The sequence below is a fragment of the Symphalangus syndactylus genome, chromosome 1 (assembly GCF_028878055.3).
Source record: "Symphalangus syndactylus isolate Jambi chromosome 1, NHGRI_mSymSyn1-v2.1_pri, whole genome shotgun sequence".
NCBI classification, from domain to species: domain Eukaryota; kingdom Metazoa; phylum Chordata; class Mammalia; order Primates; family Hylobatidae; genus Symphalangus; species Symphalangus syndactylus.
Window position 1 is genome coordinate 46804853 of NC_072423.2, and position 26497 is coordinate 46831349.

Genomic DNA, 26497 nt, shown 5'->3' on the forward strand with positions numbered 1-26497 from the left:
GAAAGCTCAGCTCCCTTGCCTGTAGAACTGGCAAATCTGAGGTGTACTTCATACACCCTAATCCCCCTATAAATCAGGCTGAAGTCACTTTCTGCAGTTCTTTGCCTAAAACTGTACTCTTGCTTGGCGTCCTTCCCTTTTCTGCTTAGCATCCCTCAAGCTCTTCTATTTCTCCCAGGAACACATTTTCTAATAGATCACGCTGCACACAAATGCTTATCTCAGGTTTCTGAGTAATCTTACCTCAGAAAATGAACCAAAAATCTGCGTACTATTCTAAACTTTAAAAAGTTGTCTGTTCTGAACCTTATTTCTGTCATTTTATTAGCTGTATTAGGCTGATTATACCTGATGCTCCATCCTTTGTCTACAGCTGTATTGAGTTGAATTTTATGATCTATGCAAGCTTGTACACGAATACATATGCTTTCTTTTTAAATATGATGTTAGATAACCTCTGCTTAATACTCACAAACACTCTAGAGTTACTTCCAATGTAGCAGAGAAATTTTGCTCTACCATATTAAATAACCACTAAGTCATGTGTTACATCAATACATGAAAAGTAACTGATTGAGCTAAACATTAAGATTATTTCAGATACATGAAATAATCCTCCAACCAAAAATATTTAATTCAAACTCAGAATTTCTGTAAGTCTGTCCTTCCTAGCGTCTTCACAGAAAATTCAACAAAGGTTCTTGCAAAATCCAACAGAAGATTTCTTTTTTTTGCAAATTCATTCCATAAATATTGGTGCTTATTGTTTGCAAGGCATAGATACAAGTTGGCTATAATGGGCTTTATCAGTGCTTAGGCAGTTCAGTAATAGCAACCTAGAGTATTTCTAAACCAATGCTATTGGTTGTCAAACATGATTAGACCAGTAAGTAATAGATGTTCCTAGTTCACTATTAATCTTATCAGTTTGTTGGCCAATCATTAATGTAAAAGCATAAATTGAGTGCCTAGTCAGTGCTAATTATTAAGGCATTGCAAGCTTCTGGGAAAGTAATCACAGCATTTGTGCTAAAATAAGAATTTTCCTTAACTTTGAAATAAATGATATATCAAACAATAATAATCTAAATAGTGATTATGTGAAGTCTTTAAATTCTTTTGTATTGATGGTAAGTGTTGGAGTTTAGAAGAAAAGAAATGAGGACAGAATTATGGACATCTTCACTGAGAATCAGAGAAAAGTAGTGTGTTGGGGGTTCCTAAGACCACCCACAAGCTTGATGATTTTCTGAAAGGACTCCTAGAACTCAAAAACACTCTTATATTTGTCTACTATGGTTTATTACAGTGAAAGGCTACAGATGAAGATCAATTAAGGGGAAGGCCCATGGGCAAAGTCCAGGGAACACCAAGTACCTGTTTCCACATCTCCTCTGGAGGTGTGCTTAGTTACCCAGAGACAACATGTGACCATATTTGTGCAGCATTGCCGACCAGGGAAGCTGCCCATGCCTCAGTGTCAAGGGATTTTACTGGGGTTCAGTCTCATGGCTATGTAGCTCCTACATGTCTGACATTTAGTCTGCTTAGACTCCAGACTACTTTCCCCTCCAGAAAAAAACACAAGCATTTACCAAAAGCTACATTATCAGAATGAACTTATATGGTCAGACTGGTCTGCTTGGCCAAAGACCTCAGGCATACCAAATCAATCTCATCAGGTAGAATATTTTACAAGCTCACAGATTATCTCCCAGGAGCTGGCCAGTGGTCACTGAGGATTGCCCTCCTTTTGGGAAGTCCAAGGTTTGAGCAACCCAGGATTGCTGAGTGAATGCTTTCCTGCCCAAGTAGCTTGGCAAGGAAAGCTTGTGCAATTTCAGCTTGAAACATTTAGTTTGACACATCAATTACTATATATTCCACTATCAAGAGAATATCCACTGATATTCTCCATTTCTGGAAAAATAAAAGTATGTATTAATGTTGCAGAAATAAGTTACGGGACTAGATGGATCTGTGATTGGAGTGGGTAGGAAAGTTGAGAACCCAGTTGTGTTTCTCTTATTTGAATGTAATAAAACTTCATGAATTTCAGTTATTTCATTATATCACTTCTATCTTATTTACTCTATTTCATCAAATCTTGTTTTTAATATTTTGTTCTTTTTAGAGGATGGAACATTTGTGTTTAGCAAGCTGACATCTTGTAACTGATGAAAATCCAAAATGTGGGGTACATGAAACAAGCTCTTTTGTCTTCAAAATGTGCCACTCTCAGCTAAATCCTAAGCTTTGTCTTTATTTTCTGGTCTTCAAAAATATACTAGAAACGCTATTTGACAAAGGAAAGATAGTCTAATTCTGTCGGGAGAAATAAAATAAGAAGATCCTAGTGCCATTAGGGGCTTTACATATTTAATATATACATATCTTATAACTTTTCAAATAAGAAGTAGATTCTGAATTAGTAAGACTTTAAGAAAAAAATTAAGTTCAGCAATTTTAATGGTCATGTTTAGGTTAGCATAACTCAGTAAACAAATAACAAACAACACAAATGAAAACATATTGAGCATTTAGTCTGTACATTTTATATTTGATAATTAAAAAACAAATGTCAATGTAAGTTGGCAGCATGGTTTTTGTTTGTTTGTTTTTGTATTTTAGAGATGGGATCTTGCTTTATTGCCCAGATTGGTCTCAAACTTCTGGCCTCAAACATTCCTCTGACCTCAGCCTCCAAATAGCTGTAACTACAGGTGCATGTCATTATGCCTGGCTAGCAGCAATTTTTTTGTTTTTTGTTTTGTTTTGTTTTTGTTTTTTGTTTTGTTTTGTTTTTGTTTTTGTTTTTTTTTGAGATGGAGTCTTGCTCTGTCTCCCAGGCTGGAGTACAGTGGCAAGCTCTCGGCTCACTGCAAACTTCACCTCCTGGGTTCAAGCAATTCTGCTACCTCAGCCTCCTGAATAGCTGAGATTACAGGCTCATGCCACCACACTCCACTAATTTTTGTATTCTTTAGTAGAGATGGGGTTTTGCCATGTTGGCCAGGCTGGTCTCGAACTTTTGACCTCAGGTGAGCTGCCTGATTCTGCCTAACAAAGTGCTGGGATTATAGGCATTATCCATCGCGCCCAGCCCTGACAGCAGTTTAATGAAAATAATATACAGATACTTCACAAGGCCAAAGGAAAGAAGGGAAGGGGAGAGGGATAAGAAAGGGAAGGGGAGGGAGGAGAGAGGAGGGAAGAAGGAAAGGGAAAAAGGAAAAGGAAAGGAGAGGAGAGGAGGCCGGGCGTGGTGGCTCATGCCTGTGATCTCAACACTTTGGGAGGCCTAAGTGGGCAGATCACAAGGTCAGGAGTTACAGATCAGCCTTGCCAACATGGTGAAACCCCGTCTCTACTAAAAGTACAAAAATAAGGTTGGGAGCAGTGGCTCACGCCTGTAATCCTAGCATTTTGGGAGGCCAAGGAGGGTAGATCACCTGAGGTCAGGAGTTCGGGACCAGCCTGGCCAACATGGTGAAACCCCATCTCTACTAAAAAATACAAAAATTAGCCAGATGTGGTGGTGTGCCTGTAATCCCAGCTACTAGGGAGGCTGAGGTGGGAGAATTGCTTGGACCAGGGAGGTGGAGGTTGCAGTGAGCCGAGATCATGCCACTGCACTCCAGCTTAGGCAAAGAAGGGAAGGGGTAGGGAAGGGGAAGAGAAGGGAAAGGGAAGGGGAAGGGAAGGGGAAGGGGAAGGGAAGGGGAAGGGGAAGGGAAGGGGAAGGGGAAGGGGAAGGGAAGGGGAGGGGGAGGGGAGAGGAGGGAAGAAAAGAAGGGAAAAGGGAAAGGAGATGAGAGGAGAAGAGACAGGTAGGCATCTCCCAGTGTAAGATAATAATCACGTATGTTGACTGAAAAAATATAGAATGGCCTATTACAAGAAATTATATTTATTAAATTTATTTTTATTGTAGTAGTCATATTTATAAGCATTTTGGGGAGTATTTTTTTGTAGAAACAGGGTTTCACCATGTTGCCCAGACTGCTCCTAAACTCCTCAGTTCAAGTGATTCACCAGCCGCAGCCTCCCAAAGTATTGGGATTACAGGTGTCAGCCACCATGCCTGGCCTATTTACACATATTTAAAGGAAACATGTTGAAAGTATATTCATTGCTTAGTAGATACATGTTTCAGTGTGTATGTGGAGCTACATGCAACTTTATTTCCACAGTCTTCCTAGCATCTAAAAACCAAAGAATGGAACCACTACCCTTGATTAATCTACCTAACATAACACTTTTTATCACTTAACTCGATAAAGTTTAGTAAATCATTATTCCCTATGGCATGATGTCTGTAATTGAATTAAATTCTTCACTGTCTCACAAACATGCAATACCGAGTACTGACTTCATGGCTTATTTTGTGCTTTACTTCAATGTGGTATTTATTCTCTCTATAAATTCAAATATTATGCAAGTTAAGACCTATCACCATTGTGATACCCTACTAGATTGTTCCAGCTTTTATTGACTGTTTAAAAGGTAAATTATCATAAAGGTTAGATTTTATGATATATGATTTAGCAATTAGACCTATTATATTATTAATATTAATAATTATTCACTATAATTTTACATGGTAGTCTTCTCTAAAAATCTAGAACAAGAGCCCCCAACCCCTGGGCCACAGACCGGTACCAGTTCATGGCATGTTAGTAACCAGGCTATGCAGCAGGAGGTAAGCAGCAGGTGAGTGAGCAAAGCGTCATCTATATTTCCAGCCACATTACCACCTAAGCTCCACCTCTTGTCAGATCAGCAGTGGCATTAGATTCCCACAGGAGCACAAAACCTATTGTGAACCACACATGCAATGGATCTAGGTTGCAAGGATCTAAGTTCCTTGCTTCTTATGAGCATCTAATGCTTGATGATCTGTCACTGTCTCCCATCATCCCCGTATGGGACCATCTAGTTGCAGGAAAACAAGCTCAGGGCTCCCAGTGATTCTATTTTATAGTGAGTTGTATAATTATTTCATTATATACTACAACGTAATAATAATAGAAATAAAGTGCACAATAAATGTAATGTCCTGAATCATCCCAAAAGCATCTCCTACCCTGGTCCGTGGAAAAACTGTCTTCCACAAAACTGGTCCCTAGTGCCAAAAAGGGTGGAGACTGCTGATCTAGAACATGAGTTTCAAGGTCTGTAATTATAACTTCTACTTGTTAGATTTGCCCTCTTTTAATACTCAATTTCATTCCTGATGCAGAGCATTATTGCTTATCATATTGCTACCTATTAGGAAATCCTCAGAGGATGTTTGTTTTTTCTAACAAGAGTTGAGGGTTTAAAATATACTGCTTCTTCCACATAGCTTCTTGTTTAGAATTCCCTTCTTTCGGAGTCTACTAGTCATAGAAAAACTGCACCTGGTCTACCCTCTCCAATGGTAATCTTGTTCTCAGGTATTGATGTCTTATCATATTTCTTGTCTGTATTTTCCATTTGGAATTAGATTTTATTAAATACCATAATTTTTCATCTTTTTACACATATTCTGTTTCTCTAACTGGATTAAGTTAAAGCACAGAGTCAGAGACTATATTTTATGCTTTTAAATATTACCTGTAGCAACTAGCACAGCTATGTAAGGGGAAAGTGTACTCTTGAAGTCAGTCAATGGTGATGCTAAAGGATAGACACAATGAAGCATAGAAGATTATACATCATAGTATATGACATGGAATTTCACATTTTTATTAATAATAAAAGTTTTCTACTTTACTGTATTAAATGAAGCTACACACAAGAAAATATCTAATTTCTTGGTAGGCACATGTGCATCATATAGTGGTGAAAATAATCAGTAAATTGTTTAATTGTTTTAAAGAATGATTCATTTTCAATATTTTCTTAGGATTACTAACATAAGGAGAAAGAAGCAAATCATTCTTATAGATACCAATATTTTATTTCTATGTAATAACATAAGAGCCTCTCAGACATGAAAGTTGGTCTATAATCCTACAAATAATGACTTCTCCAGCCAAGAGACTCTGCCTTAGGCCCAACTATGACCTGAAGTCTCTGGTGAAGAGAAACTATGCTTGCTAGTAGTGTCACATTGCTTGGATTTTTCTGAGTCTTTTTCACACACCAAGATGGTTTGTCAGTGCATTGTGATTGTGTGCCAGGAGACACCTCATTACTGGTCTGCATGGAGACAAGAAGGAAATGAAGGAGGCTGACATGGTTTGCATTAATTACATAGCTATCTGTTGTTCTTGCAGCCATCCAAGCATATAATAACTTAAGTAGAGTTTCACTGAGTTAGAAGCTGCAGACTCTTGTTATATTTTAGCAAGCTGATTCTCTATTATAGCACAGTCAGTACTTTTATGTAAAGCCTGACAAAGAGCAGCAGTGGCCACAGACCTTTGTTTTCTCCTGGCACTCAGTGCCACTAGGATATTTTCAGTGTGCAAATACAAGAGAGGAGGTAATGGATCGTGCCTTTGGAGCCAGAGTTAACTCTTCTAATCATTTAAAGCTCACGTACGAGTCGATTCTGTTTCCAACCAGAATTTGATCCAACCAGAAATTTTATCCAACTGGAAATATGTTACACTAGATATAAAAAAGAGGCTCATCTATTTTTACATTTTTTTTAAATTAAAGACATTAAAAGTAACTACAACTTCTATCAAAGAATATATAGTTGCTCAAAAATCACTGGTGGAAATGTGAGATACAGTGGCATGTTGTGAAGAATGGTAGTCTTTTTCATTCACAAAGCAGTGTTGGCACACACAGAGTTTAGCAACAGTGAAAGCCAAAAGGGTTTCTTTCACAGAAGAAACAGTGTATTAGTCAAAATGAAAAGACATCTCTTAAAATTTTGGAAATTGACATTTACTTTCCTCAGTTGAGTATACCCTAAGTTATTATTGGGAAAAATAAGCAAAAGAGTTACACCTGGAGAAAGCAAAGGTCAGCTTGAGAATAAAGCTGTTAAATGGGGAGGCCTAAAGCAGTGGGGCCCCAGTGCTATTCTACCTAAACATAATAGCAACAACGTATGACATTTGTATAGTCTCATTGAATCAGAGCTCAAAGTGTTTATCAAAGGAGAGTTAACATTCATTAATTAACCCATCTGGCTGCCCCTGTCTATGGCTCTAAAAATTAAGCAACAGTTTCTTCATTACAGACATTTCTAATTGCATTTATTACACAAATTAAGCATCCCTTGTGCTTTAATTAAGCACACAAATGTTGGGGCATAGGACCCATCTCCCCCAGAATGGGAGATGATCACCTCCAAACTGAAAGGATAAACTTGAGATACTTAATAGCACTTTAAATAATTCGATCTGAGAACCCTGATATTTCAGACACATACAAGTAATAAAAACTTTCAAGTGTATGTATCAATCAAGAAATATTTACTAAGGGTTTATTATATGCAAAGCACTGTGATGAAGCAAGTAAGGATGACAGATAAGCATAACCCACTCTGAAGCTCAACTTTTGGAGGAGGAAATGCTAATTTCATTATTGTATTTATGTCCCCAAACACATTCCAAAAATATATGAGGCAGCTTACAAGCTAATGTGATCAAATAAAACAAATGAAGAAATGAAGACCTCTGGGGGAAGAATGAGCTAATTTAAAAATACTTAAACCCTCTAGAGCCAGAAGGGAGAATATATGAAAAGTGTGAAAGAGTTGGAATCAACAGTTCCAAATCTCGATGTTTTATGAGTATTTAATTCAATTATCATCTTATAGTTATGTTGGGGCACATTTATCAAGATTTCAGCAATTACTGATTTTTGTGACATTAGCCAGTTATAATGTGCAAAAAATAACTGCTTCTGGTCCTGCACTCTGCAGAAAATCAGAGAAGCAGAGCACCCAATTCAATCAAGATGTTGTAGTTAGCGTCAAAGTCATTGCTTGAATATGGGAAGACATGCCACAGTAACCATCCTGGACTCTCTATCTCCTAACTACTTCATGGCCCAGAGGCTTATAAATTTCCAGGTAGCTTGTTAGAAGTGCAAAATCTAAGATCCCAGCCAAGACCTATTGTATCAGTATCTTCACTTTAACAAGATACCCATGTGATTGACACACTTATGGTTATGCTCCAGGACCATTGCTTACTCTTCTCTATGGGAGGTAAAAGGGTTATCTGCTTTGAGAATGTAGAAGAACCTAAGAGTGTTTGGCCCAATACCTCTAGATTGTTCTTTTGGCTCCCCTACGTGTAGAGAGGGTACTTTTTGCTCTGTGTTTCATCATGAGGTCAACTTCTTGAGACAGATCCCTGTTGAAGAGTTCTATGGTAAATCAGCTTTGTCTGGGACAGACAGTGTCAGTAAAGTACTAAAGTGCTAGAATAGCAAATTAGGAAACCAATGCAGAAACAATTTTAAGTCAAGTGTTCCAGTCAGCTTTACTAAAAAAAAATTGATTGTTTTATTCTCTATGTCTGATCCCTATGAATGATTTTCAGACTATAAGGGTTAGTGGATGATCCTGATAATTTTTGTTTTAAAAAATACCATATTTTTGGCCAGGCACAGTGAATCACATCTGTAATTCCAGTACTTTGGGAGGCTGAGACAGGAAGATCACTTAAGGCCAGCAGTTCGAGACCAGCCTGGTCAAGAAAGGGAAATTTCATCTCTACAAAACATTTTAAAAATTAGCCAGGCGGCCTGCACCTGTGGTCTCTGCTACTTGAGAGGCTGAGGCTGGAGAATTGCTTGAGCCCAGGAGTCTAAGGATGCGAAAAAATATTTCTTGTATTTTTTGGCAGCTCTTAACTGTTGCAGTTTTTTCCTATTACTGAGTTATTCGTGACCTCCACTTTTTTGACTAACTAGCTATGTCCTCCAAGAGATGTCTATTTCCTATTTCATTTGATAGGACTCAGACTTTTTAAACATGACCATCTTTTCTCCAGATCACCAGGAGTTATAAAGCTTTCAAATCTCTTTAATCATTCCTTGCATAACTTATTTTTTATTTGTGCAATCACAATTTAAGTAATTTCCACAAATATTTCTAAGTATTTATTCTGTATCTACTCGAAAGTGATAAGGTACACTGGAGATAGACGTGAGAACATCTATTCACTCAGCTATCTTATATATAAAGAAAAATAAGAACGTTTCCATTTCCCTCTGACCTACTGATGTTACTTCAGTAACAGGAGAATGTAAATATAGCTCCCTTTTTGGGAATAGTATTAGTAAATTCAAATTAGTATAATTTAGTAACAACAAGGGAACATCTTGATTGGGTTTAGTTAGTTCCAAGTGTTGGCTCTTTAGGTGCGAGTTCATAATATTTTAATATAAAGGAAGACTCAGCTTTGCCTAACCCAATGCAAGACAGTATCCCCATCAGCCTTTGCAGGTCTGCCTCATAGTCAGTGTGGACTTTCTACAATCACATCAATTCCTTTGGCTAACTTAGCAAGAGCAGCACAATTTCCTCCACAACAAAATGGTCACATTTCAAAGAGGGGGCAGGAGTATCTGGAGATATCCTCTTACATTTTCTATTCACAGGGTAGCACCAACTCCAATACCTGCTAATAATTAACTAAAGAAATGTAAAAACACAAAAGGATTCAATTCGTTTTGTTTGAGGGCACATTGCAGAGAAGAACACATCATAACACTGGTCAGTTTGGGCGGGACTGAATATGCAGTGTGAATCCACGTTACAGGAGCAGATGCCCAGTGGGAAGAATGCTTAGGAGCTAAAAGGCCCTGAACTATAAAATATTCAATAATGGACTCCGGAGGTGTGTGAAGAATCATACATTAATAAGGATTAAAGTCACTTTGAGGTGATTGCGTAGACAGTGCCCATTTTTATATGGATGGAAGTTTTCAAGTAAGTTGAGAAAATACCTAAGAGAACAATTGCAGGAATGTATGCTACGACTAGGTTTAGCTTTGTAAGAAATTGCCAAACTGGACAGGGTGTGGTGGCTCACGTCTGTAATCCCAGCACTTTGGGAGGCCAAGGCAGGTGGATTGCTTGAGCCCGGGAGTTTGAGACCAGCTGGGGCAAGATGGCAAATCCTTGTCTCTAGAAAAAAAATACAAAAAATTAGCCAGGTATGGTGGTCATGCACCTGTAGTCCCACCTACTCCAGAGGCTGAGGTGCGAAGATTGATTGAGCCTGGGAGGTTGAGGCTGCAGTTAAGTCTAGAAGGAGCCACTGCACTCCAGCCTCCGCAACAGACTGAGACTGCCTCAAACAAAACAAAACAAAACAAAACAAAGAAAACAAACAAAAACAAAGAAATTGCCAAACTCTTTTCCATTGTAGCTGTACTATTAGTGTTGTCACCAACCATAAATGAAAGTTCCTGATCCTCCTAATTTAAGCATTTGATATTGTCAGTATTTTAGATATGACATTGTAAAAAGTATGTATTCATATATTATGTTTTTGAATTTTCAATTCCCTAATGACATATGATAGTAAGCATCATTTTATAGGCTTATTTGCAATCTATATATGTTTATTATTAAACTGTCTGATCCTATCTTTTGCCCACTCTTAAATGGTTGTTTGTATTGTTATTGTTTAGTTTTCAGAGTTCTTTGAAGAACATGGTGACTATAGTTAATAACAATGTCACTTGAAAATTGCTGAGAGTAGATTTTAAGTGTTAGTACCACAAATAAGTATAGGAGGTAATACATGTTAATTAACTTGATTTAGCCATTTCGCAATGTATACATATTTCAAAACATCATGTTGTACACGATACATGTGCACAATTTTTGTCAATTAAATAAATAATACTTTTTTAAAAAAAGAATTATTTGCATGTTTTGGACACAAGTCCTTTATCAGATATGTGTCTGGCAAATATTTTGTCCTAGTCTATGGCTTGCCTTGTCATTCTTTTAACAGTGTCTTTCATAGAAAGGAAGATTTTGATTTTAATAAAGTCCAACTTATCAATATTTTCTTTCATGTATCACGCTTGTGATGTTATATATAAAAAGTCATAACCAAACCCAAAGTCACCTATATTTTCTCCTGTATTCTAGAAATTTTTTTGTCATGTGTTTTACATTTTGATCCATAATCCATTTTGAGTTAATGTTTGTGAAAGATGTAAAATCTGTGTTTAAATTATTTTATTTTTTTTTTGCACATGGATATCCAATTAATTCAGCACAAGTTATTGAAAAGATATCCTTTCCCCATTGAATTGCCTTTGCTCATTTGTCAAAGATCAGTTGACTATATCTGTATGGATCCATTTCCAAGCTCTCTATTCTGTTCTATTGATCTATGTGTCTATTCTTTCACCAATATCATGTTGTCTTGATTACTGAAGCTTTATGATAAGCCTCGAGATCAGTTAGTGAATGTCTATAACATGAAATAATGGGCTAATCAACTCTCCTTGGCATATTCCTATGAGGACTTTCGTAAGTATCAGGGTGTGGAGGTCTTCTGTGGACACTGTAAGCATAAATAATTATCTAAAAATAAATATTCAAGATAGTACCTCTTAGGAAATAAACTCCTCTTTCAACCCATGTAAGTGAGTTTGTAGAAAAACTACATTTTCCTAGCCTCCTTTTAAGGAAAGTACTGAAAATTCCAAAATGGAGGAAATATAGTGGTCGTATTTATGACACAGAACTAAGAACTGAGTCTTCAAGATAATTCGATAAAATACATTAACACAAATAAGACTTGGCTCAAACTTTTTTTTGCCTTCTTCTGGGTTAAAGAGTCTCCCTTCTGAAGTAGTAGATACCAATTCTCCTGCAAAGCCCACTTGAACACTTAAGAGATGAAGGTAATTGAACATAGCTTACCCCAGTGGAGGGTTTGGCATCAGAGAACAATAGCAAGTTCTAGTACAGCTGGTTGTGGAGCACAGCTTTTTTTCTCTGAAATATCTCTTATCTCGTCCTATCCATAATTCCATTCTGACTACCTTGGCCCTCAGATCCTCATGTTATGGGGTATGTCAACCACTCCCTAACCAGTTTCTGTCTGCTCCAATTTTTCATTATAAATAACAACACATTTTCCTTCTATAATAGAAAAGTTTGATTTTACTTACCTTTTTCTTCTTCCTTTTGGCACTTTGGTTTTAATTACCTTTTTTTTATTGTAGAAGCCTTTATTTTAAGATGGATTTCGAGTCCTTTAAGTCATTTGATCCAGCTTATCTTTCTCATCTCTTCTCCCATCACGGTGCTAAATGTGCTTTATTCTCTAGTTACATAGGGCTGTCTTATGTCCACTCAAAACAGTACGAATTACATTCAAATCCCCATGGATTTGTCTTTTTCTAACAATCTACACCCCATTCTTCACTATTAAGATTTATCAAAAAACTTACATCAAGCTCCCTGGTTGGCCCTGTGTTTCCTTAGAGCATTTAGATTAAATGCAATGTGATATTAAAAAACACATATGATGGTGCTTGCTCTTTAACACTTAAGAAAGTTTAATTTTCTTGTCTTATCATATGTGTACTTGCCTGTCTTCCTAGGATGAGGCTTATAATGAAGAGTTTAATTTTTTTCAATTTTTTATTACAAAGATCTAGCATATGAATGAATGAGGAATGAATGAATGAATTTATGAATGAACAAATGCAGTAGTATTGGTAGATTTATTTTTTTTCTCTTTAATTGATGGAACACACCATTAGTGTTTCTCTGCTTAGGCAAATGCAAAAAAAAAATCCCTTATTTCGCAAATTGGTCATCTGTGCAATGTTTAAACCACAGACAACGCAGGGTTTCAAGTCTGCCTCTTCCTACAAACAGCAGAAGCAGGAGTTCACATATCTGCGATTCTCCTTCATTGAGCAGATGCTTCAAATGAGAGAATATTTAAAACTTGTTGGTTATAATTTACATCGTATTAGTCCAAATAAAAACATGCATTATCAAAAGAAAAATTAAATGATCATTAAGTTAAATAGCTACTTTGTTATCATTGTTTATTGTTTCAATTTTATCAGTGCAAACTAGCAAAAAACATTAATTTGTACAGAAATCAACATACTCATTTTGACCATTATATGTGTATATCTTCAGACTGAAATCATTTAAATAAAAACAATACTATGTGGTGAAGGTTTGCTTTAGATTTAAAAACCACAGAGGACTACAACCTTCTCCTTTTACAGGATGCAGAGACTGAAGTTCAAAGAATAGCTTGTTCAAGGTCGTTCTTGAGCTCTGACCTGCCTGGCTTCAAGAGGGTAAGGCTTTGTGATTCATTCATATGTACATGGGCAAGGAGGAAAGGACATTTATGTCATACTCATCAATGAATACCAGAAACATGTAAGTGAGGTATTATGTGAAGACAGAGAAATGTGTACGTTTTTGGATGAAATACTAATGAATAGGATTAGACAACTGGGTTTTAGGATCTGGAATTTTGGCTTAACACCTGAGCAATGATTTAATTTATTGAGGCATTATTTTACTCATCCCTTTTCATTTTTCTCTCATTTGTTCTTCTCTTCCTTCTTATTGCCCCTATCTTTTACTATCAAATGCATAGTACAGGCTCCATCTTCTTTTAGATCTGTCTTGCCCTTTACCCTTGTTAAATTTCTTCTGCCCTCTAATTTTATAGTATATAGAATCTAGAAACCACAAACAGCTCTTAGGTTTATTTAACAAGTATTTACTAATCAATCACTGAGCAAGGGTGTTTTAGAGGGACTATAGAAACCAGTATTCTGCACGGCGAAACAGTATTTTCTAATTGATTCATGTGCTACCTTGGTCTTCTAACTTCCCTTAAGGATGCATGTATCTTCTGTTGCTGCAACACTTAACAGAGGGATAAGTTCAGTTGGAAATCTGATTGATTGATTCTGTCTTCCTTGTCTATAGCCTTTTTTTTTTTTTTTTTTTTTTGAGACGGAGTCTCGCTCTGTTGCCCAGGCTGGAGTGCAATGGCGCAATCTCGGCTCACTGCAAGCTCCGCCTCCCGGGTTCACGCTTCCTGCCTCAGCCTCTCCGAGTAGCTGGGACTACAGGCGCCCGCCACTATGCCTGGCTAATTTTTTTTGTATTTTTAGTAGAGACGGGGTTTCACCATGGTCTCGATCTCCTGACCTCGTGATCCGCCCGCCTCGGCCTCCCAAAGTGCTGGGATTACAAGCGTGAGCCACCGCGCCCGGTCGTCTATAGCCTTTTAAATACTGATGGTACTTCCATGCATCTCACCATAGAGGGCAATTAAATGTCAGTGATAAATTACACTCTTCTTGATTTTTTTCCCCAAAAATAACCCCTCCCCTAATCTCTTGACCTCTGTTCCCTACTCTGGATTTCATTGTCTGTGTGACTTGACTTCATACCGAGATTTGACATCTGCTTCTTTTTTCTCAGTTTGATTTTTAAAAGGGGTTCTTCCATTTCTAGCCTTATTGACTGCATTTTCTCCCCCTGGGTTCTTTATGCTTCCCAGGCCTTCTTACAGATTCATTTCTAAATATTCCATTGTGAGATCCAATCTATAGAATTCCCATTTGGTTTGTTAACCCCTGTTGGAAATAGGATTCCACCAACGTCTACACTTACAACCAAAACAGAGAGATCCAGGTATATTAATGGAGAAAGACCAAGGAATATAAGTGTATGTAACTTTATACTTTTTTTTAATCTGGATTTTTCAAGGGGTGATATGATCATCAGAAAGAACCAGAAAAAGATGTATGGGGGGTTCTAGGAAAAGCAGTGTAAATAGACAGTGCATTTGTATAAAGGATTTAGGAGTTAATGTTGAAAATGTGGACTAGAACAAAATTATGAAAGCTTGGCCATTCTTTTTACAGTCTCTAAAAGTATGGGAAGTTTTTTTGTTCCTTAAGGGCTATTTCTATTCCTGTGAGTTCACCAATTATCTTAACATTTCAAGCTGGCTCTTTGGACCTTGAAGAAGAAATTCTAAAGTTTGTGAATAATTTGGAATGTGGTTTGCTAACTTTTTTTTTCTTTTTTAGCTTGTAGGAGGGCGAATGTACTTCTTGCCCTGATTCAGTGTCTTATACTCCTTCCTTGTTTCCAGAACAGTAGTTAATAGCTACAATGCAATCAATATTACTTTACCCTCCATAGCATCTCCCATACAGGCAATATTGCAAACTGCTTTTTTCTTTAAATAATACAGTAACCAAGTTAAATAATAAATAATAGCCCAGAGAGAGGGGGAAAAAATGAATGTTGTGTACAAAGGAGGAAAAATCGGCCTTTCTATACAATTTGAAAGGAAGTTAGACGTTTATGAGGTAGAGGCCCAGGAAGATCATATATCATGGGAATAACTGTTCTCTGTTTCAACCTTTCTGGGATCTTCCTAATTTTATGAAGGCAGTTTTGAAATGTCACCTCAAGATGATAAGCTTTTCAAGGAATATGAGAATTTGCCACTAAAGTAACATAGTATTACATCATGGAAAAGAAATGGGCTTCAATTTTAACTCTGGATTTTGAGTATAGAATATAGTTTTGTTAAAGATATCAACTAGTATTTAAATGTCTCCTAAATTGCGTGGAAGGCTCTTGTTTGACAAAATGCAAATAACACCAAGCAATGGATCTGATGAATATACTCAAAAGTGGTACAGAGAATCAATATTAATATTCTTCCAAACAACGCATAATGATAGAAAGCCATGGCTCAGGCTCTTACCTGCTCGGGTTGTTCTGTTAGCTTGTTATATCTATGCAATTTTTGTAGTGCAAAACTCTGTTCATCCTTTGGAGTTCAGTTCGAGTGAAGTCTCCTCTGGGATGAAACTCCCAGAGGAATTGCCCTCTCACCCCTAGTTCCCTATCCCCATTCATATTACTTCCACTGAGGACTCTCTCAATAGAGCTTGGTATGATGGCTGTTATTTTATGCTACTTCCACTATTGAAGGCTCACCATTAAATTTCCCAGTTATTTGTGCGTAATGATTGGTCAATGACCCTTCACCCTAATGAAAAATCAGCCGAAGACAATAGAGTTTAAGTCCAATAAGTGATGAAGAGATACAGCTCTGAGAATGTGAGCAGAAATTTTGACTGCAGGATCTTGCATTTTAAAAGGTAATATGTTGGTCAAAGGCCATTGAGTGGCTATTGAATACACTCACAGAGGACACGTTTCCACCTGTGCCATCGCTGATTAGGAAAAAGCCTATTGTATATTTCTAAGTTCTGACTCCTAGATTTATCAAAGGAATTAGTAAAAGAGCTGAGCCATTCAAAATTATTTCATATCATCTGTGAAACACCTCGGATATAAGTGGAATGAATGTTTTTTTCTCTTCTTACCCAAGACGGACTGTCTAGAGTCTTTCATCACCCTCATATTGTCTTTTCCATTCAGGTTAAAATCTAAAAGAAAAAAGAAAAAAAAGCCCAACATTCAGAATCCCCAAGATGCATACGTAAATCCTAATACAAAATCCTCGGTTTAAGGTAAATATAATTTAGCCATTAAAATTGGATTCTCAATTTCAGGGTATTTTTTTAGGAGGGATTTATGCTATATTTGGCTTAGCCAGAGAGAGTATGTGTTTACTCCTGATGCGATGTAGGTAAAGAAATGAACAATTTATTTTTCTCATGCATATTGGTACTTAAGTTTGTTTTCATTTCAAAGAAAAAATGAAAGTTTCCCCACTCAATTTTAAGCTCATAGAGGTAAAGAATATGCCATATTTAACTTGTATTTTCAAGGTCTAGGACAGAGAATATCACATAGTAGGGAGGGACTATGTTAAGAAAAAAATGAATAAATGGAGTACATAACTCTAGACCTCAATTGACTATGTTACCTACCTCAAAGATTTCTGGGAGAAAAAAAAAAGAGTGCCCACAATATCGAACTCATTCTTCCCTACTGGTCCCAATCCTCTTCTCATTGTGCCCATTGTCCTATCTTTGAGTAGGCACAGGAGAAGGACAAGCACCAAGAAGGCTGCATGCAAAATGTAGAGGCTCAATCTATTTTATTTTTATTTATTTATTTACTTATTTTTGAGATGGAGTCTCACTCTGTCACCCAGGCTGGAGTGCAGTGGCATGATCTTGGCTCATTGCAACCTCTGCCTCCCAGGTTCAAGCAAGTCTCCTACCTCACTCTCCCAAGTAGCTGGGAATACAGGTGCATGCCACCATGCCTGGCTAATTTTTGTATTTTTGGTAGAGACGGGGTTTCACCATGTTGGCCAGGCTGGTCTCGAACTCCTGACCTTGTGATCCACCCTCCTCAGCCTCCCAAAGTGCTGGGTCACCAGTGAGTTAGCCGCACACAAGAAGCAATCAGGTAGTTAGTACCTCTTAATTATCACATTAGATGCAAGAGACTCCAAGAGCTCCAAGCACTCAGAATAGGGAAATATCATGCAGGCTATAGGGGCAAGTAAAGCAGTGGGTTTCATTTAAGCTGGGATCTACTCCAGTGTCACTCCTTTTTTAGCTCTGTAACCTTGTTTGCCAATCGAGGCACTCCAAGTCTCCTTTTTCTCATCCATGAAAGCAAAAGCACAATACTTGCCGGGCTAAGTGTCTAAGGTTGTGTGGAGATCACTGAGCTAGCTTATCTAAAAGTAATTTGAAAATCATAAGCACTAGCAAGGATGTAAATGATTATTACCAGTTGAGGAGGCTTCAAGGAGAATCTATAGGGTTTTAATATGAAGAAAGAAAAGGGTGGGCCTGCATTGAAAGCACAGAGGAAACATCTGAGCAAACCTCTGGGATACAAATAAATCTCCACATGTGCAGAATTTAAGAGTAAGGTGTTCTAATAGGTGCTGAGGTGGAAGATGTGGGGAGCGTGAAATTTATGGGGGATCTTGATTTTGCTTTAGTTTTTTTTTTTAATTCATCTGCTCTCCCAACCCCTCCACTGTAAATCTGTCAGTGAAAGGCAACTGTGTCAGAGATACAGAGGATCAGTTTCTGTCCCATTGGTTAGAACATGGGCTCACTATTACTTAGTAAAGCAATTGTTCTGAATCCTTTATCTGGCCTGTTATTCAATCTAGCTGTGTTCAGAAAAAGAAATGCAGAAGAGAAATAGTGGATTTTTTCATCCTTGAACAGGTGTTTTGTTAAAGGCCCAAACCTATAGCAGAACTGTTATAATGATTTTCCAAATCCATTCTAGGATTTTCCATTAGTATTCATTTTCTCTTCATACCAATGGCTACCAACTCAAATAGAAAGGGTTGAAAAAGTCCCCCTCAAATGAAAAATTCTGCCTGAAGCCTGAACATACAACCTTTCACAATTTATTTTAGAAAAGAGGGAGGAAAGCTACAAAGTTTTTATATAAACATGTATGATTATATACATATATCAATTTGCATGAAAGAGAGGTTTCTCTGTGGCACAATGACAGCTAGTATATTCTAAAATAACTTTAGTTTGCCATTGATAAGAGACTAGAAAGAAGAATATGTGTGTTCATGAGTGTCCATGCGTGTCTCTAAATATGTATGAGTGTTGGGGGCAGGGAGGCAAATAATGAAACAAAAGAAGTATTATCAGTTTCTGAATTCTAGTCATTTCTAGAAAGTAGATTAAATGCCTTTAAGAAAAAAAAATTACACACTTGTGATTTGCTGCAAACCCCATGACCAGCACATAAACAGATAGTCATTCAAAAAATATACAAGGCAGCCTACGCTAGTAGAATAAGTGCCATGAGAATGCTAGGAGGATATCTAGTTTAAATCTAAGGTTAATCATTAAGTCTCTCTGATCTTCAGTTTCCTTATCTATGAAATCACTGAAGTAGTTTCTCCTCTTGTTGTCTGTCTTAAGAGGTTATTTTGAAGCTCAAGTGAGATATAACAGCATTTGTAAATTGATAATAGATATTCAACTTTTAAGTGAAATGTTATTTTGGGGTATATCTTCATTCACTGTCACAAAACAGTCACAAAAAGCTGGTCCTTGAAAGTTAAAGTGTTACTGAGGGTAGCTTGATAAAGGATTCAGCTGCCATTAGGCAGTTGTGGTCGCCAACCTCCAAGATGGCCCCAAGTGATGCCTGCTTCTTACCCTTATGTACAGGGTCATCCCACATTGGATTTATGTTGGTCCATGTGACCAATAGGTTATGATGGAAGCAATGGTATGTCACTTTCTACATTAGGTTAGGAAAAACATTGAGCCATTGAGTGTCATATATAAGGCTTCCTTATGAAGCCTCAGGGCTTAGAAGGAAGATGTAAAAATTCTTTATAAAACATAATGATAACAGCCAGCATTTGCTGAGGGCTTACTATATGCCTGGTCCTCTACTAGGCATTTTACAGAAATTGCCTCATTAGATCCTCACATCAACTTGTACAAAAAAACGTGAAAGTGACATTAAGTTTCCTTATGCTTCTCTGTGCCCTTTCTATTAGATCTTAGCACTAGGTCTGTTTTAGGACAGGAGCCTCTATTCAGAATTATGGCCCCCTTTTTTACAGTTGCCAAATTATGGCCCCCTTTTTTACAGTTGCCAAATTAGTTCCAGGATATAGTATATTGCCTCTTTCTTTCCTAAAGACAATTTTTCTTTTAATGTTGTATTGAAAGCAAAAGTGAAAATTACAATCATATAACATGAATGCAATAACTGTATTGCTTTTAGTGAAAGGGCTATTTGTTCCAATGTGGATGTTAGTGTCAGAGAAAGGGTTGAGATGCAGTTTGAGCTTCCCAGAGAATGCCTTTATTAGGATAATTCCAAAACTGAAAAATAAAACAACAACGTTGTGTGTTTTGGATTAGATGCACAGAAACACACACACACACAATAACTTTCCTCCTTCTTTGGGATAGGAAGGATGTGTATACGTGTGTGCAAGCAGAGGAAGATTTATTATATAGACAGTGGATGGGTCATATTTCAAAGTGGAGTGTTCCAGGAGTTGCCTCTTCAAACTTCATTTCTCAATTAAATTGGGATAGGAGAATTACGGGCATTAATCCTCTTTGAGCTGAGACAGGGATTAAAACAAAAACATGTTTCACCTAGTCAGTAACCCTAGGAATCCATGAGACCTGAGCGCTCAGATCAAATTTATTTTGAGAGCTCACTGAAGTATTTAAGCTCCCCTTGATTAGATGTTATAATGATCAGACAGAGAAGTACAATGACCTAAACTTTGCTAAGAGCTTGACGGCATTACCAACCTAGTTTATTCTCAGACGTGACAATTTCATTAATTTATTCATTTTAATTTGGAAAATTATTTGCTCTAGAAAAAAGACTTACATGAGGCTAATGTTCAATTTGTTTTTCGTGTTCTTTAAATGCTAATGATATGTATTAGTTTAAAGGGCCTGCCCTCTCACTGATTCCCCATCCTGTGATATATGATATAATTACAATGGCAATTGATCTTTGACCGAAATGTTGGTAAAATGGAATGGAAGTCGCTTTTCACGTGCCAAGGTTACAGTTAAGGACAAAGGAGCTTGCTCAGGCTTGGAGATTGGCTTACAGAGCTCTGCCTAACCCCAGATATTAATTGCTTGCCTTTTATAATCATCACGTTCACCTACTTGAACATCAAGAAGGGAATGAGGAGGAGCAAAAATGACTCGTCATGAGAAGATGGTTAGCCACTATCTGAAAGAAGTTAGAGGCAGGAGCAAAGCTTGTCAAAGTGGTTTGGTTTTGGAAGTTTACGGAGAAACTGGTACAAGCCTCACAATAGATAAGAATGACTGAAAGTTTTCTGCATCCAGAATGTGGAACCCACAAATCAGAAGCCTGCTCTCTTCTCTGCTACTAAACCTTTCTAAGCCTCTTCTTCCTTCATTCTAAAATGGTGTTAATAATAAATGAGCTGCACTCTTTATGAGATTCATAAAGAATCCATGATTGCTGGAGAGAGAAAAGGACCTAAGAGGTCATCTAGGTAACTTCTTTCATTGTAGGTCAGCTGAAAGGAAACTTGAATGACATACATAATTATGGCTTCAGTAATTCAGTAGAAACCTTTAAGCATAGCCAATTGAAAAGTCTTTCAGTTTTAGCAAGGTTGAGACTTGCCAATCATTTATACCTAAGGGCTGATGCTTTATGTCACTTCTTTTTCTTATACCTGCTTCAGCTAGAGAAGCCTTTGGAAATGCTCAGCACCTAAGACAAAGGAGACTCAGGAGATAGTGGGGTGGGGATAGCTATATCCTACTAGTATGAGACTGATTAGTGGCTCAGTGCATATGATGCCTCAGTCTTCCATTGACCTTACATGAACTTCATTGAGCCATTTTATCAGGGTAATCTATACATTTCATTGAATATTGATATGTCTAACTAGATCACCCCTCATGAAAAGGAGCAAGCCAGTGCTGAGTAAATGCAGGGCTAGATCTAGGTCTAGAATAGTTAATAAAACATACCTCATAACTGTAACAAAATATAAAGGGAGAAGTTAAGAAAAATAATGGAAGTAGAATTTTTAATTGTATAATTTTTCACAGTATTTGTTATTCAAAAGACTATTACTGTGCCAACGAGATAAGTGCACAAAAACTGGTCCAAATAAATTCAATGAAGAATTTGAGGCTGTCTGGGTAACAAATAGTTTACTAGAACAGCTGAGGAGCCAAGGGCAGTGTTTGACTCTGAACTATAAGAAAAAGACTCTGTTTTTGGAGCCACACTGAAAATACAAAGAATGTCACTTCTGAATATAGAACATAATTTCTGCCTACACACACTTACACACATAGCTGAGTGGCCTCCAATCTTCTACCTGCCACAAATACCTTTAGAAAAACTACCTCTTTCCAATATTTTGCTGATTTTGCCTCTCTTTTCTGTTGAAGAAGAGCTGGAGAACAAGCTGAAGGTCACCTCAGATATTCCAAATCAATGATTCATTTAGCAATGTAGTCATGGCTTAGAAAGGCAGTTGCATACCCGAAAATAAAAGGAAATAGGAGATTTCTGCAGCTCCAATGGGATCAGAGTGAGCAGCCCATATTAGTCAAGGGCCTGAGCCAGGATTTGAAAAGACATGCTACCGAACATTGAGTAAGCCAGTTTCGTTTGATTAGACAATGAATGCTTACTTAAGAATATTTGCGCTAATGCTCTCTCTGATTTAAGTAGGTTAGACTTGAGTTCCCAACTCCCACTCATCTGTTTCCTAACGAAAAGCATCACATAAAAAGAAATTAGTCATGATTTATTTTTAAAAGTAAAGACTATAGCTTGCAGGAAAACATTTATAAAACTTGGTGAAATTCTGCAATTAAACAGGCAGTAGGATAAAAGAAAAATAATAATAATAAAAATAAATAAAACTTGATGAAATATATAAGACCTTCTCCAATGGTTATATTGTTATAATAAATACTTTAATAATTTCCAAAACAGTGTCTGACCCTTAAGAAAGAATATGTTTATCACTATCTCTGTAGAAGTCATATTAAAAAGTATTCCTGGGGAAGAGAGGAAAAATTAAATTTTTAAATTAGCATGCTAGAAGTAGGTAAATAAATCAGAAGCACATCTTTCTTCAAATACTAAATACATAGCTGTAGGTAACTCACAAAAACAGACATGGAATACTTTATAGAAGACAATATTTTATAAAGTAGCTGGTATCAGCTTAGTATTCAAAGATATCCTAGGAAAATGACACAAAAATGATTGTAATCAACAATAACACTGACTCTAATACTAATAGCAAAATTAATAACTTACATATTTCTCTCTGCCAGAGAAATGTATTTGCTAAAAGTAATAAGTAGAAATGTCTGTAAGTGATTCTGAGGAAGACAAAGTATTTTGACTGAAGAAGAAAAGTCTTAATGAAATACTATTTTGCATCAATTTCTACAACATTTTAACTAAAAGTGTGCATACATTTTAGCAACTATATTAATCAAATATGTATATGTTGAGGTACCATTTTATAAAATATTATAACATAATATTTTATTTAGAAAATTTTGGTCCAAATAATTCTACATTAAACAAATATCTTTGTCAAAATTTTTCAAAAACCTATCTGGATTGCAAATAAGTACTTTAAAAATCTGATGGTGGTATTTTATGAGGAGAGTTAGTCTACTTTACCTTTACTGGTAATCTCCTTTGAGGCTCTGAAGTATCATATCATTTGGCTAACCACATCACTCAGTTTCTTCCTGCTGTCATCTCTCCCCTGCAGCCATGTGAAACCCCTGCCCTCTCTCCCTCTTTTTGTAGACTTATAGATGGTTCAGTGAAAAGATAAATATAATTGAAAGAGTTAGAACTTGCTTCAACACGAACGATTGGTTCTATTGATCTGACTAAACTGACCTATCTGTAAGTTCAAAAACTAGATGCAGAAAAATAAACTCATTTAAGCCATTTTTTATTTGCAATAAAACACATACTTATTTTTATATATGCAAAACAGTCAACTGAATTTAAAGAATTATTATTCAAGTGGCTGCTACATAGGTAGGACCACACTAGCACCATCATGTCATTCTGAATCATGCAACAGAAACAGGAATCAGTTCTACACCAAAATATTTGTACTTGGTTTAGAAACGGAGTACGTATCTGTGTGATAAAGAGCAATATAAGGCAATGTATAATTAAGTACCAATATGTCTGGGTTATAGAAATAAAAACAATGAGATATCAAAAGAGAGAACTATGTTTAGACAAAGAAATCAGAAATGCATCTCACAGGGACTTTTTAGTAACAAGTATACCCTTTCCTGCTAAAATTATCCCTTTGCTGTATCCATCCATGTAGCTTCACCAGAAGTTGCCATGTGCTTACCTAACTCAGCTTTCTGGAAAGAGTATACTTGATTGTTGGATGACCTGTTATCAATGCTGGACCAATATATCCCATTACCTACCAAAAATATTTGAACTTTAGCTTAAGAAAGTTTCTGGAAGTTTGTAAAAAGAGGTAGAGGCTCCACTTTATACTTTTCTCTTCCTTAGATTAAAGAAATATGAGTGATCATTCTACGGAAAAGAATGAGGGAAGATTGAGAATCTATTTGGAATTTGAGTCCCTTGTTTAGCTATTCTTTTTTTTTTTTTTTTTTTTTTTTTTTTTTTTTTTTGAGACGGAGTCTCGCTCTGTCACCCAGAGCTGGAGTGCAGTGGCGCAATCTTGGCTCACTGCAAGCTCCGCCTCCCGGGTTCACACCATTCTCCTGCCTCAGCCTGCTGAGTAGCTGGGACTACAGGCGCCCGCCACCACGCCTGGCTAATTTTTTGTATTTTTAGTAGAGGTGGGGCTTCACCGTGTTAGCCAGGATGGTCTAGATCTCCTGACCTTGTGATCTGCCCACCTTGGCCTCCCAAAGTGCTGGGATTACAGGCGTGAGCCACTGTGCCCGGCCCTGTTTAGCTATTCTTAATGCTAAATCAAATTCTTATCCTTGAGTTCTATGTGACTTCCCATATCTTTATGAAATGTCCCTTTCTTTTGAATTTAGATTGAGTCAAGAGTCTTTAATTTGCCACAAAAGCCTTAATACAGAAATGAATGGGATTTTGTTTTTTAGCTCTAGTGCTTTATTCTTATTAGGAGTATCATGATCTATGAAAACTGTTTGGCTGACATGTATTATTATAGCTAAGTGACATATCCCAGGCCATTTTGGAGTCTCCTCTGTATAACAGACACATGATGTATTTTAGCAATTCTGACAACACTGAAAATTCTCTAAGAATTTTGAGAATGAAGATGCATAGCCCAGCATCATCTTAGTACTGACATTTCAGTGATAACTTCCTGTATTTGTTTCATTACTGAAAAGTAGAAAGTTATACCGTATTCAAGAAAGTCACAAAAAAGAGCAATAAAAATGCCAATGATTGATTTTTTTTGTATCACAGAGGAACACATATTTGTTTATCTTGGTTTTCTATAGGTCTGTAAGATAATATGTCTTAAAATTACTAATAAAATGTTTTTAAATTATTACAGCATATAATTTTTAGTAAAGGGGAGAAAGTCTAAGAATGACTTATTCAATGACAGCACATTATTTATCAATCTATTCATCTACGTTTAATAAAAATCTCAATTTAACTTTACAATAACCCCATTTTATAAATGGAAATATGTACACACATAGAATAAAAGTGTGCTCCAAGCTTATAAACAAAGTGGCAGATGTGTCACTAGAATTTAGATTTATTGATAAAATTCATCATTTCCACCAATCCATATTTAATTCTTCTTTAAAGTCTTAGAAAATTTTAAATAATAATAAAATAAGAGTAAGTATGAAGTCTGTGATCTACTAATATGTAGACTTAGAAACGAATCCTATTTCTTATAGTTGATAACTAATACTTGATCTTTGGGTTTCTAGAATGAAAGAAAGGTCCAGTTAGGAAGAGCTTCAAGGGGATAACTTACATCTGTTCTTTTAGAAATGAGAAGCTAGAGTCTAGAGCTCCTCCTCTGTGTTACTTTGCTAAAATAATCAGTGACTGGAAAATCATGTGGATAACTTCAGTATTTCCCAGAAGTAGTACAACCAAGTTTTTATCTCCCTCTCAGCTTTAAACCTCAAAAGGGTTTTCTTCCCTAGGTTTGTGACAGTGAATCAGTCTCATACATATAGTATTTGTTCACTGTGTAATTCATGGATTGTCATTCTAAGGATGGAAAATAAAATGATTTAAGGTTAAATGTCTTACGTCAAAATCACAGATGTAATAGATTCCTAAGAGAGTATTAAAGCAGTAGGAATGGAATTACCTTTAAAAATTAAATGCTTAGCACTAAGAAGAAAAAAATGCCTGCCAAACAATAAAATCTGTGCGTTTTCAACCTGGACACCTTGCCAAAGTTGATTCATCTGAAACATATATGTGTGTGTACATGTGTTTTGTGTGGGGACATTGCTCATATTTTGTGTAGGGCAGCATATAAGAGCTCCAGGGAAGAGGGACCCAAGCCATCAAAGATGTAAAAGCAAAATAATGTAAGAAGTATTTAAATAGTGGCAAAGAGCCAACTGTTTTTAGAAAATAAGTTTTATGTAGAAGAAAAATAAAAAGTCACATACGAAATGGAAATGGCACCATGTTTTATGCTCTTTGAGTATTGGACCAAATTTTGTACTTAATTTGGTAGCAATAATAAGTAACCCATGGCTTATAAACAGAGAAATGATAAAGATAAACCTGGAATGAATACATTATTAGACAGATTGATGAGGAGGTTGACTACAGCGGGAAGGTCAGTTCAGAGACTATTACAGTTATCTAGGTAATAGCAACGGGAACAGAAAATAGAAGAATACATAGGACTTCTAGTTAAAGAACTTCATAGGATTTACCAAGTTCCTTCCTCCCAGAATCTTATACATTTTGCAAAACATTCTGAAGGGAAAACAAAATGAGGCATCACCATCACCACCACCAATAACAAAATCCATTGATTCCCTTAAGCTGCTTATGTAAGTCCACACTACTACTTAGAGGCACACAGGCCTA